Here is a 14,949-nt window from a genome sequence, read left to right as displayed (position 1 = left end):
CCTACACCTGAACCCCAACGATCGTTTCGCTGTTATGCCGCTTCTTCAGGGGGCGTGACTAACCTGAGAGAGTCTGTAGCCTTTATATCCCGCCCTAACCAATAGGATCCTCCATATTATGATCGACATCTATGTACACCAATTATAGTATAGCCCATAGTCCACAGACAGGTGCTTCCTCTAACCTCACTTACTATTATCTCTGAAAGCACATACCTTAATGATGTGCTCTCCGACATGGGACGCAAGGATCCCCGTAATGCGCAGGCGCAGCCAGAAGTCTCCAGCGCGTCCGCGATAGTGACGTGTCACATGATCGCTGTATGCGGTCACATGACACGTCAGCACAAAACGCCGGAGTCCACGCGCAGGCGCAGCCAGAGATCTCCAGTGCGTCTATATTGACGGTGTGTCATGTGACCGCTGGATGCGGTCACCTGGCAGGCGTCTCAGCCGAACATCAAAATAACTTTATTAATCAGACAAACAACAATCGCAAGTGCAATGAACCCTAACACCAACAGTAAAGCAAACCACCCAGTGAGTAAGCAAGCAAAACTGGTGAATAGGTGAGAGTGACAAAAGGTGACAAGTGGAAGTGAAAGAGTGATGAAAAAAAATATTACCAAATAAAGGGAAAAATTATTATTTTATTAATTAGAGTATAATATATAATACCACTGTCACGATGCCGGCTGGCAGGTAGTGGATCCTCTGTGCCAGAGAGGGATTGGCGTGGACCGTGCTAGTGGATCGGTTCTAAGTCACTACTGGTTTTCACCAGAGTCCGCCGCAAAGCGGGATGGTCTTGCTGCGGCGGTAGTGACCAGGTCGTATCCACTAGCAACGGCTCAACCTCTCTGACTGCTGAAGATAGGCGCGGTACAAGGGAGTAGACAGAAGCAAGGTCGGACGTAGCAGAAGGTCGGGGCAGGCAGCATGGATCGTAGTCAGGGGCAACGGCAGGAGGTCTGGAACACAGCCTAGGAACACACAAGGAAACGCTTTCACTGGCACAATGGCAACAAGATCCGGCGAGGGAGTGAAGGGGAAGTGAGGTATAAATAGGGAGTGCACAGGTGAACACACTAATTGGAACCACTGCGCCAATCAGCGGCGCAGTGGCCCTTTAAATCGCAGAGACCCGGCGCGCGCGCGCCCTAGGGAGCGGGGCCGCGCGCGCCGGGACAGGACAGACGGAGAGCGAGTCAGGTACGGGAGCCGGGATGCGCATCGCGAGCGGGCGCTACCCGCATCGCGAATCGCATCCCGGCTGGAGACGGTATCGCAGCGCACCGGGTCAGTGGAGCTGCCCGGAGCGCTGCGGTAGCGAGAGAGAAGCGAGCGCTCCGGGGAGGAGCGGGGACCCGGAGCGCTCGGCGTAACAGTACCCCCCCCCCTTGGGTCTCCCCCTCTTCTTAGAGCCTGAGAACCTGAGGAGCAGACTTTTGTCTAGGATGTTGTCCTCAGGTTCCCAGGATCTCTCTTCAGGTCCACAGCCCTCCCAATCCACTAAAAAGAACCTTTTTCCTCTGACCGTCTTGGAGGCCAGTATCTCTTTCACTGAGAAGACGTCAGAAGAACCGGAGACAGGAGTGGGAGAAACTAATTTGGGAGAGAAACGGTTGATGATGAGTGGTTTAAGAAGAGAGACATGAAAGGCATTAGGAATACGGAGAGAAGGAGGAAGAAGAAGTTTGTAAGAGACAGGATTAATTTGGCACAAGACTTTGAAAGGACCAAGATAGCGTGGACCCAGTTTGTAACTGGGGACACGAAAGCGGACATATTTAGCGGAGAGCCATACCTTGTCTCCGGGAGCAAAAATGGGGGGAGCTCTTCTTTTCTTATCGGCAAATTTTTTCATGCGAGATGAAGCCTGTAAAAGAGAATCTTGGGTCTCTTTCCATATGGTGGAAAGATCACGAGTCACTTCATCTACAGCGGGCAAACCAGAGGGCAAGGGAGTAGGGAGGGGGGGAAGAGGGTGACGGCCGTACACCACGAAAAATGGGGATTTGGAGGAAGATTCAGAGACTCTAAAGTTATACGAGAATTCGGCCCATGGTAGAAGATCTGCCCAATCATCCTGGCGGGAGGAAACAAAATGTCGTAAATAATCACCCAAGACCTGGTTAATTCTTTCTACTTGTCCATTGGATTGAGGATGATATGCAGAAGAAAAGTTTAATTTAATCTTGAGTTGTTTACAGAGAGCCCTCCAGAATTTTGACACAAATTGGACGCCTCTATCCGAGACTATCTGTGTGGGCAAACCGTGAAGACGAAAAATGTGTACAAAAAATTGTTTAGCCAACTGAGGCGCTGAAGGAAGACCAGGAAGAGGGATGAAATGTGCCATCTTGGAGAATCGATCAACGACCACCCAAACAACAGTGTTGCCACGGGATGGGGGTAGGTCTGTAATAAAATCCATACCAATCAGAGACCAAGGCTGTTCGGGGACAGGCAGAGGATGAAGAAAACCAGCGGGCTTCTGGCGAGGAGTCTTATCCCGGGCACAGACAATGCAGGCTCGCACAAAATCCACGACATCCGTCTCCAGAGTCGGCCACCAATAGAAGCGAGAGATGAGTTGCACAGATTTCTTGATGCCCGCATGGCCTGCGAGATGGGAGGAGTGACCCCATTTGAGGATTCCGAGGCGTTGGCGTGGAGTGACGAAGGTCTTCCCTGGAGGAGTTTGCCTGATGGAGGCTGGAGAAGTGGAAATCAGGCAGTCAGGAGGAATGATGTGTTGCGGAGAGAGTTCAACTTCCGAGGCATCCGAGGAACGAGAGAGAGCATCGGCCCTAATGTTCTTATCGGCAGGCCGAAAGTGAATTTCAAAATTAAACCGGGCAAAGAACAGAGACCACCTGGCCTGGCGAGGATTCAGCCGTTGGGCAGACTGGAGATAGGAGAGGTTCTTGTGATCGGTGTAAATAATAACTGGAAATCTTGATCCCTCCAGCAGATGCCTCCATTCCTCAAGTGCTAATTTAATGGCTAGAAGCTCTCGATCCCCGATGGAGTAGTTCCTCTCCGCCGGAGAGAAGGTCCTAGAAAAAAAACCACAAGTAACAGCATGCCCGGAATAATTTTTTTGTAGAAGGACCGCTCCAGCTCCTACAGAGGAGGCATCAACCTCCAATAGGAAGGGTTTAGATGGGTCAGGTCTGGAGAGCACAGGAGCCGAAGAAAAGGCAGACTTGAGCCGTTTAAAGGCGTCTTCCGCTTGAGGAGGCCAAGACTTGGGATTGGCATTTTTTTTGGTTAAAGCCACGATAGGGGCCACAACGGTAGAAAAATGTGGAATAAATTGCCTGTAATAATTGGCGAACCCCAAAAAACGTTGGATAGCACGGAGTCCGGAGGGGCGTGGCCAATCTAAGACGGCAGAGAGTTTGTCTGGATCCATTTGTAGTCCTTGGCCAGAGACCAAGTATCCTAGGAAAGGAAGAGATTGGCATTCAAACAGACATTTCTCTATCTTGGCATAAAGTTGATTGTCACGAAGTCTCTGAAGAACCATACGGACATGCTGGCGGTGTTCTTCTAGATTGGCAGAAAAAATCAGGATATCGTCCAGATATACAACAACACAGGAGTATAAGAGATCACGAAAAATTTCATTAACAAAGTCTTGGAAGACGGCAGGGGCGTTGCACAGGCCAAAGGGCATGACCAGATACTCAAAGTGTCCATCTCTAGTGTTAAATGCCGTTTTCCATTCATCCCCCTCTCTGATGCGGATGAGATTATAAGCACCTCTTAAGTCCAGTTTGGTAAAGATGTGGGCACCTTGGAGGCGATCAAAGAGTTCAGAGATGAGGGGTAGGGGGTAGCGGTTCTTTACCGTGATTTTATTAAGACCGCGGTAGTCAATGCAAGGACGTAGAGAGCCATCTTTTTTGGACACAAAGAAAAATCCGGCTCCGGCAGGAGAGGAGGATTTACGGATAAAGCCTTTTTTTAAATTTTCCTGGATGTACTCCGACATAGCAAGAGTCTCTGGGGCGGACAGAGGATAGATTCTGCCCCGGGGTGGAGTAGTGCCCGGGAGGAGGTCAATAGGACAATCATAAGGCCTGTGAGGAGGTAGAGTCTCAGCTTGTTTTTTGCAAAAAACATCCGCAAAGTCCATATAGGCCTTAGGGAGACCGGTTACAGGGGGAACCACAGAGTCACGGCAAGGGGTACTGGGAACCGGTTTTAGGCAGTCCTTGAAACAAGAGGGCCCCCAACTCTTGATCTCCCCAGTGGACCAATCCAGGGTTGGGGAATGGAGTTGAAGCCAGGGTAGTCCAAGGAGGATTTCGGAAGTGCAATTGGGGAGGACCAAAAATTCAATCTTCTCGTGATGAGGTCCGATGCACATTAGAAGGGGCTCCGTGCGGAGACGTATGGTACAGTCCAATCTTTCATTGTTTACACAATTGATGTAGAGGGGTCTGGCGAGACTGGTCACTGGGATGTTGAACCTGTTGACGAGAGAGGCCAAAATAAAATTTCCTGCAGATCCGGAATCCAAGAAGGCCATAGTAGAGAAGGAGAAGGCAGCGGCTGATATCCGCACAGGCACAGTAAGACGTGGAGAAGCAGAGTAGACATCAAGGACTGTCTCACCTTTGTGCGGAGTCAGCGTACGTCTTTCCAGGCGGGGAGGACGGATAGGACAATCCTTCAGGAAGTGTTCGGTACTGGCACAGTACAGGCAGAGATTCTCCATGCGGCGTCGTGTCCTCTCTTGAGGTGTCAGGCGAGACCGGTCGACCTGCATAGCCTCCACGGCGGGAGGCACAGGAACGGATTGCAGGGGACCAGAGGAGAGAGGAGCCGGGGAGAAAAAACGCCTTGTGCGAACAAAGTCCATATCCTGGCGGAGCTCCTGACGCCTTTCGGAAAAACGCATGTCAATGCGAGTGGCAAGATGGATGAGTTCATGTAGGTTAGCAGGGATTTCTCGTGCGGCCAGAACATCTTTAATGTTGCTGGATAGGCCTTTTTTAAAGGTCGCGCAGAGGGCCTCATTATTCCAGGATAATTCTGAAGCAAGAGTACGGAATTGTACGGCGTACTCGCCAACGGAAGAATTACCCTGGACCAGGTTCAACAGGGCAGTCTCAGCAGAAGAGGCTCGGGCAGGTTCCTCAAAGACACTTCGAATTTCCGAGAAGAAGGAGTGTATAGAGGCAGTGACGGGGTCATTGCGGTCCCAGAGCGGTGTGGCCCATGACAGAGCTTTTCCAGACAAAAGGCTGACTACGAAAGCCACCTTAGACCTTTCAGTAGGAAACTGGTCCGACATCATCTCCAAGTGCAGGGAACATTGGGAAAGAAAGCCACGGCAGAATTTAGAGTCCCCATCAAATTTATCCGGCAAGGATAGTCGTAGACCAGAAGCGGCCACTCGCTGCGGAGGAGGTGCAGGAGCTGGCGGAGGAGATGATTGCTGAAGCTGTGGTAGTAGCTGCTGTAGCATCACGGTCAGTTGAGACAGCTGTTGGCCTTGTTGCGCTATCTGTTGTGACTGCTGGGCGACCACCGTGGTAAGGTCGGCGACAACTGGCAGAGGAACTTCAGCGGGATCCATGGCCGGATCTACTGTCACGATGCCGGCTGGCAGGTAGTGGATCCTCTGTGCCAGAGAGGGATTGGCGTGGACCGTGCTAGTGGATCGGTTCTAAGTCACTACTGGTTTTCACCAGAGCCCGCCGCAAAGCGGGATGGTCTTGCTGCGGCGGTAGTGACCAGGTCGTATCCACTAGCAACGGCTAAACCTCTCTGACTGCTGAAGATAGGCGCGGTACAAGGGAGTAGACAGAAGCAAGGTCGGACGTAGCAGAAGGTCAAGGCAGGCAGCAAGGATCGTAGTCAGGGGCAACGGCAGGAGGTCTGGAACACAGGCTAGGAACACACAAGGAAACGCTTTCACTGGCACAATGGCAACAAGATCCGGCGAGGGAGTGAAGGGGAAGTGAGGTATAAATAGGGAGTGCACAGGTGAACACACTAATTGGAACCACTGCGCCAATCAGCGGCGCAGTGGCCCTTTAAATCGCAGAGACCCGGCGCGCGCGCGCCCTAGGGAGCGGGGCCGCGCGCGCCGGGACAGGACAGACGGAGAGCGAGTCAGGTACGGGAGCCGGGATGCGCATCGCGAGCGGGCGCTACCCGCATCGCGAATCGCATCCCGGCTGGAGACGGTATCGCAGCGCACCGGGTCAGTGGAGCTGCCCGGAGCGCTGCGGTAGCGAGAGAGAAGCGAGCGCTCCGGGGAGGAGCGGGGACCCGGAGCGCTCGGCGTAACAACCACCAACCTAAAAGAAAAGACAATAAATATGCAAAAATGGTGATGAATATGAATAAAAGTAAAATGTAAGTCAACATAAAGGGAAAAAGAAAAATGTACCTAAGAACAAAAAAAAATAAAAATTTAAAAAGGGGGGGGGGGCAAATAAAAAATATTACATAAATAATGAATAATAAAAGGACAAATAATAATTAATAAAAAGGGAAGAATATGTATAATACGAGGAATGTATAAAAGGGAATGAGTAGAAATCACAGGTAATGGAACAATAAAACCCTATCGTGTGTGCGAATAATGTGAGTGAATGTGTAAACATAATGGTAACCGTAACCTTTCTTGTTGTTGGGGTACAGTTCTCTTTTTGGTGTTAGAGGTTTAAATACGTACTCTTACCTACTATATATGTAGGGTTATATATCTTTGGTGACAGATTTTCAATTATGTTGAGGTCAGGAGATTGTGAAGGCCATGGCAAAACTTTCAGTTTACGCCTCTTGATGTAATCCCCCGTGGTTTTCAAGGTGTGTTTAGGATCATTATCCATTTGTAGAAGCCATCCTCTCTTTAAAGGGAAGCTCCCACCATCCATTTTTTTTCCCTCTCTGTCACTGCCTATTTCCCATCTATCCCTAACCTCCTCCCTGCCTAATTTTTTTTTTTTTTAAATGCAGTTTTGTCTGCCTGGTAGCGTGCTCAGTACCAGGCAGACTTCCCCAGCAGGCACCATGTCACTGATGCCTGCTGGGGCTGACTTCAGCCCTTAGTTCATCTACACAGGGTGCCTCCAGCTGTTTCACCACTACAACTCCCAGCTTGCCCTGACATCTATTGGCTGTCAGGGCATGCTGGGAGTTGTAGTGGGGAAAAACTGGAGGCACCCTGTGTTAGAAACAATACATGGCCGCGGCACAACCCAAACCCCGCTACCCCTCCCCTGAACCCCGCTACCCGAACACCCGCTACCCAAACACCCCCCCCCCCTTAACCCCCCAGACATACTAGGACAGTGCAGTCCCTGGCCTTGCACGCCGGCCCCGCCTCAGGATGCCGGGAGGCGGGGCAGGCGTGCAAGGCCAGGGAGCAGGGGAGCCAATGCGCGCTTCTTCTGTTCTCAACGCTCGCTCCCGCCTGTTTGATTGACAGGCGGGAGCGAGCACCGCAGTGAGTGAATTCCGACTCATTGCCAGGCTTCAATGAGTCGAAATTCACTAGTGACGTCACTGCCGAATGCATTCGGCCACTAGGAGGGCGACCCCTAGTGGCCGAATTTAAAACTGATTTTAAACTGTTTTAAAATCACTTTTTTTAATTAAAGTATATTAGAGATATGTTGTAGTACTTAAGTACTACAACATATCAATTTTTTTATTTCATGACAGTGCCCATTTAACTTCAGATTTTTCACAGATGGCATCAAGTTAGCATCCAAAATTTGCAGAAATTTTATTGAATCCATTTTTCCTTCTACTCGTGAGATGTTCCCTGTGCCACTGGCTGCAATAAAACCCCAAAGCATGATTGATCTACCCCTATGCTTAACAGTTGGACAGAGGTTCTTTTCATTAAATTCTGTTCCCCTTCTTCTCCAAACGTACCTTTGCTCATTCCAGCCAAAAAGTTACATTTTAATCTCATCGGTCCACAGAACTTGTTTCCAAAATGCATCAGGCTTGTCTATATGTTCATTTGCAAAGTTCAAACGCTGATTTTTGTGGTGAGGACGTAGAAGAGGTTTTCTTCTGATGACTCTTCCATGAAGACCATATTTGTACAAGTATCTCTTTATAGTGGAATAGTGTACCACAACTCCAGTGTCTGCCAGATCTTTCTGGAGGGATTGTACAGTCAAATGTGGGTTTTGAATAGTTTTTCTCACAATCCTGCGAGCTGTTCTGTCTGATATTTTCTTGGTCTTCCAGATCTTGCTTTAACTTCCACTGTTCCTGATGACTGCCATTTCTTAATTACATTCCGAACAGAGGATATTGACATCTGAAAATGTTTTGCGGTCTACTTATAGCCTTCTCCAGCTTTGTGAGCATCAACTATTTTCAGTTTCAGATTTGTAGACAACTGCTTTGAAGAACCCATGGTGCTGATTGTTGGGGCAAGGTCAGATGAGTCTGGGCATTTAAAACCTTTGAGATTGACATCACCTGGTCTTCCCAGATGATGATTGAGAACAATCCATGATGCTGGCAGGTCTCAACTTTGCAAAGGGGGCAGTGCATGCTATAAATTCTGCAGGGTGCCCAAACTTTTGCAGATGCCATTTTTTTTTGTTTTCTGTTATTTTGAAAGTGTAAATGATGGAAATAAAATCTAACTTTTGTTTACATAGTATAAGAATGTCTAATCTGTAATTTGATGCCTTTTGGAGATTTTTCTATTTTTCCTTGGCTTTTTTATGCACATTAATACAAATTTTTACCTGGGGGGCCCAAACTTTTGATCCCCACTGTATAATGGAATAAACATTTTCTATAATAAATGTATTAATGTTGCTTTTTATTTGCACTTCGACCAGCAGCAGATTCCTGGTGTCAGACCCCTCTGGCAGGAACAAATGGTTGGGCATGTAGAAATTTAAGTCACACTTACCTACCTTTTGTCCATAACATCAAACTAAAACCATACCCATTTTTCCTAAGTGCTGGTTTACACATTTCAATTCTACCAACAGAAAAATACAGCAGCACTGTGCTAGCGATAAGATTTGTCATATGAAACATTTTAAACTCGTATAAAGAAAAAATAGAGGTTCTTTGCATACAATTTGGCCAAATAGTGTGTACCATCCCACCACAGTCAGGTGACCTTTATTTTGGGACGGACCTTACACTATAGATAAGCCTCTCTTGGGCTAGTCTACAATTTGTGGACAACGTTGTGTCCATCTTTCCTCTATAGCAGTGTTGCAGTTTAAAATGTTTCATACAATATATATCTGAGTGCTAGCAGATTGGGCTGGGTTTGCGAACCACTGACTACAGACCACTTACTTACAGGACAGCCACCTCCATTGGGTGGAAACCAGAGATCTAGCTTTTTTTCCTTCAGAAAACCTAATTTGCATAAGACTGCCAAGCACCTTTCTGGGTGTGTGTATAAAGGCTTCTCAATAACCCCCTGACTCACACTGTGCCTATTTTCCAGTCATTTACTTCTGTTCTGATCTGATATGTTTATGACTTTAATTATAACAATATGATACCACAAATGAAAATCTGGAATTATTAGTTTTTCTTTATGACTATTCGTTATATAGTGGATTACAACTTTTCAAACATATGTGCAAGTCTAAACAGAACTGTGCACCTGGGCAGTGTCAAGATTGGCACATTCGTAATACACTTTAATATATGATATCAATCAGAGTTGCAGTGGAAACTCCCATTTCATACAAATTACAAGAACATATTTACCTCCTGGGCCCTGTGTAGATATTTAAAGAAATATACAGTTGAAGTAGAAAAGTTATGCCAATTTTTAATAATACATTGTGGAAAGAACATAATGGCCCTCATTTACTTAGAAAATCGGGTTGTAAGTCTATCTTGCTTTCTTACCCGACTGCTTTTTTCCCCTGGTATTTATTATTATGTTGCATCCTGTTTGTCTCACGTGGGTTTTGTTGGTTTTGGTTTCCAACTCCTCTGAGTTGTCGGGAAAAAATCCACAACAATTCAACAAATTCGGGTTGGAAACCTTTATAAATACGTGGGAAAGCTCAGAAATGTCGGGTTACGCCCCTTTTTCGGGTTTGGGAGAATCCACATTGGGTCCGTCGGGAAAAAATGTTGCATCGTGTCGCAGACTGGCACAGGATGTCTGCGACATGTCGCAGACAAAGATGCGCCAAAAAAAACGACAAAACAAGTCGGGTTTAGAATAGTAAATGAGGGCCTATGTTTCAGTTTGCTTGCTTCTACTGTATAAGCCTAGTTAAATACTATACAGGCATATATGTATTATCAATGTACCAACTGTCTTTTCAGGTCAGAACCGAATGAAACACTCAACTCTGTTCCTCGGTTTTCATAACTGTCTTTTAGATTAATTGAATACAACCAAAGCCCAGGTAATATGCATATTGAATAAAATAAATGACATAACATCTAATAATACTAGAATGAGTCACAACAAAATATATCTTCGCATAGCTTTTGTACCCCTTGCAATGCTATCGATGTAGCACTGGCGTAACAATCTGGTACCGCAGCATGACAGTGGGACATTTTAACCCCTCAAGGACTCAGCCCATTTTGGTCTTAACCCCTGAAGGACGCCGCCTGTTTTTACCTTAAAGGGGTACTCCGGTGGGAAACGATTTTTTCTTATCAACTGGGTCCAGAAAGTTAAACAGATTTGTAAATTACTTACATTAAAAAATCTTAATCCTAACAGTACTTATCAGCTGCTGTATGCTCCACAGAAAGCTGAGTTGTTCAGTCTGACCATAGTGCTCTCTGCTGACACCTCTGTCCTTGTCAGGAACTGTACGGAGCAGGAGATGTTTGCTATGGGGATTTGCTCCTACTCTGGACAGTTCCTGATATGGACAGAGGTGTCAGCAGAGAGAACTGTTGTCAGACTGAAAAGAACAACTCAACTTCCTCTGTAGTATACAGCAGCAGATAAGTACTGGAAGGGTTACAACTTTTTAATAAAAAGTAATTTACGGATCTGTTTAACTTTCTGGCACCAGTTAATTTGAAAAAATAAAATAAAAATTAAACTAAAATAAATGTTTTCCACCAGAGTACCCCTTTAACCTTGTTACGCTATGCGCTCCGGCCTCACACGCTGGCCGTGAGTGCATGGTCCACTTACCTTCTGCTGCTGAGGGGGCTGGGACTCGAACTGCGGGACGCACCCGCATGCGAGCCCCAGTCCGTCACTCTCCGGGTGTTTCTCCTGCCTCTGCTTCCACCTCTCTGCTCCGGCGCATGTGTCCCCGTCCCTTTGCTTTAAGATTTAAAGGGCCAGTACGCTCATTAGTGTAACCACCTGTGTCTTGTTGATAAATTCCTCCACCCTCCTCAGTTCTCTGCCGGATCTTTGTTGCCTTGTGCCCTAGAGAAAGCGTTCCTTTGTATTGCCTTGCCATGTACCAGATCTCCTGCTCTTGTGACCTTGACCTTGCTTCTCTGCCGCCTGCCTACTGAACTTCTGCTACGTCCCGACTACGCTACTGTGCTGCCTGCCCTGACCTACAGCTATCCTGACTACGAGTTGTCTCATCCCTTCTATGCTTCGCATCTCCTCAGCCGCCTGTGTGGTTGAGCCGTTGCGGGGGGTTACGACCTGGGTGTCGCCTGCAGCAGCAAGCCCATCCTGCTTTGTGGCGGGCTCTAGTGAAGACCAGCGACACCTTAGACTCCGTTCCCTGGCACGGTCCGAGTCATCTGCCACACAGGTCCAGTGGATCCACATACACCGGAGTTACTGTCTTCAGAAACGTGAGTGTTACAGTAAGATCCGGCCATGGATCCCACTGAGGAACCCCTGCCTGAAGTTGCGGATCTTTCCTCCGTTGTGATACGTCACTCACAGCAGTTGTCCCGACAGGCGCAGCAATTTTCTCAACTTGCAGCCATGAGGCAACAGCTTTTGGCCTTGCAACAGCAGCATGTTCCACAATCTGGCCCACTCCCTCCCTCCTGCAGTCTCTCCTGGCTCCCAGCTGCACCTGCCTTTGCCTTCCAAGTATGATGGGGATTCCAAGTCATGCAGAGGCTTTGTCACACAGTGCTCCATGCATTTGGAGCTCATGTCTGAACTGTTTCCGACTGAATGTAGTAAGGTGGCCTTTGTCATTAGTCTACTTTCTGGAAAAGCCCTGGCTTGGGCTACACCCTTTGGGACGGTGCTGATCCAGTATCCTCCAATTTGTCTGCATTATTGGCTGAATTTCGCAGTGTCTTTGAGGAACCCGCACGTGCCTCTTCGGCTCAGACGGCATTGCTGAATCTATGTCAAGGAGATTCTGTTGGTGACTACACGGTTCAGTTCCACATTCTAGCCTCTGAACTTGCCTGTAATGAAGAGGCCTTGTGTGCCACATTTAAAAAAGGACTGTCAAGCAGGATTAAAGATGCCCTTGCAGCACGAGATCCTCCATCTTCTTTGTCTGAACTTATCCACTTGGCCACACGCATTGATGTGCGTTTTGCCAAAAGACAGGAGGAATTGCGCTTTGAGAGGGAATCTGCCCACCTGACATCTGTGTCCCAACATTCTCCTCTTCTGTCTCTTGCGCCTCTTGCCAAAGAGGTTATACAAGGAGATCGTCCTCGTCTTATGCAGCAGGAGAGGTCACGACGATGCAACCAGAATTTGTGTTTGTACTGTGCTAGCCCGGAGCACTTTCTCAAGGACTGTACTGTTTGTCCGCACCTAGGGTATGTGGGAGAGGCATCCCTGGGTGATAATACTACCTCTCCACACTTAACTATTCCTGTACAAGTCTTCGCTTTAGCCAAGTCTTCCTTCAGCGCTACAGCATTTTTGGACTCCAGATCTGCAGGTGACTTTATTGATGCGGCTTTAGTCCACAAGTATCATCTTCCTATTACCTTGTTCATCTCCTCTGTAGATGGACAAAATCTGGACTGTAAGGTTCACTTCCGTACTGAATCTCTCGTCATGCAAGTGGGAGTATCGCATACAGAGAAGATTGAATTCTATGTTCTACCACACTGTACTTCTGAGATTCTTTTTGGTCTTCCTCTGCTGCAATGCCATTCCCCGCAACTGGATTGGAGAACTGGAGAAATAATTTGCTGGGGACAATCCTATCAAAATTTTTGCCTCCAATCTGCTCTGTGTAAAGTTGTTTCTCACCTCCACTTTTACCTGGCCTGCCGCCACCTTACCAAGATTTCTCGGAGGTCTTCTGCAAGAAACAGGCTGAGTCTCTGCCTCCACATCATCCTTACGACTGCCCTATTGATCTTCTGCCTGGTACCACTCACTCCTCCTCATGGGAGGATATATCCTCTTTCAGTTCCTGAGACCAAAGCCATGGAAGAGTATATCCAGGATAATCTTCAAAAGGGATTTATCCGTAAGTCCTCTTCTCCTGCTGGAGCAGATTTCTTCTTTGTAGGGAAGTAGGATGGCTCACTCTGTCCATGCATTGACTACAGGGGACTTAACAAAATCACGGTCAAGAACCGTTACCCTTTACCTCTTATCTCAGAATTTTTTGACCCTTTACGTGGTGCCAAGGTCCTCTCCAAGCTGAACTTACATGGTGCGTATAATCTCATTTGTATCCGCAAGGGAGATGAATGGAAAACGGCCTTCAATACTCGTGATGGACATTTTGAGTATCTTGTTATGCCATTTGGTCTCTGCAATGATCCAGCTGTTTTCCAGGAATTCGTTAATGATATCTTCCATGATCTTCTTTACACCTGTGTGGTCGTATACCTTGATGACATCCTGATCTTCTCTTCCAACTTAGTGGAGCATCGTGCTCATGTTCGTCTGGTTCTTCAGAGACTACGGAAAAATCATCTCTACGCCAAATTGGAGAAATGCCTGTTCGAAAAGTCTAGTCTTCCATTTCTTGGCTACATTGTCTCTCATCAGGGCCTGCAGATGGATCCAGATAAGTTATCTGCAGTTTTGGATTGGCCTTGTCCCTCGGGCCTACATGCAATTCAATGCTTTCTGGGATTCGCTAACTATTATTGTCAGTTTATCCCACATTTTTCATCCTTGGTTGCTCCTATCGTAGCTCTCACTAAAAAAGCATCCAATACTAAGTCTTGGCCTCGAGAGGCTGAAGAGGCCTTCTCCTGTTTAAAGTCTGCGTTTGCCTCTGCTCCCGTGCTTACAAGACCTGATCCAGAGAGGCCCTTTGCGTTGGAGGTTGATGCCTCATTTATTGGAGCGGGAGCCGTCCTCACACAGAAAAACGCCCAGGGCAAGAGTGTAACTTGTGGGTTTTTCTCCAAGACTTTCTCTCCTGCTGAGAGGAATTACTCCATTGGAGATCGTGAACTCCTCGCTATTAAGCTAGCTTTGGAGGAATGGCGACATTTACTGGAAGGTTCTTCTCATCTGGTCAGCATCTACTCCGATCATAAGAATCTACTATATCTTCAATCTGCTCAGCGTTTGAACCCCCGCCAGGCAAGATGTTCACTGTTCTTTTCCCGTTTCAACTTCTTCATTCACTTCCGTCCTGCAGACAAGAACATCAGGGCTGATGCGCTCTCCAGGTCCTCTGACATCATTGGTTTGGACTCCACGCCTAGGCACATTATTCCTCCTGACCGTTTGATTCCTGCCGCTCCTGCCGAGATTCAGTAAATTCCTCCGGGAAAATCCTTTGTGCCCACCAGATTGAGATGCAAGGTCTTGAAATGGGGTAATTCTTCCTTGACAGCAGGACATCCTGGAATACGCAAGACCCTACTTCTTATTTCCCGGCACTACTGGTGGCCCCCATCTTGAACGTGATGTTTCTGATTTTATTCGGTCCTGTGTAACTGGTGCCCGTGACAAAACTACTCAGCAAAGACCTGCAGGACTCTTACAGCCTTTACCCATTCGAGAGACTCCCTGGTCCCATATCGCCATGGATTTCATCACCGATCTGCCACCTTCTCATAATAACA

This window comes from Hyla sarda, chromosome 1 (genome assembly GCF_029499605.1).
Source record: "Hyla sarda isolate aHylSar1 chromosome 1, aHylSar1.hap1, whole genome shotgun sequence".
Lineage (NCBI taxonomy): Eukaryota > Metazoa > Chordata > Amphibia > Anura > Hylidae > Hyla > Hyla sarda.
Note: the sequence above shows the minus strand (reverse complement) of the source record.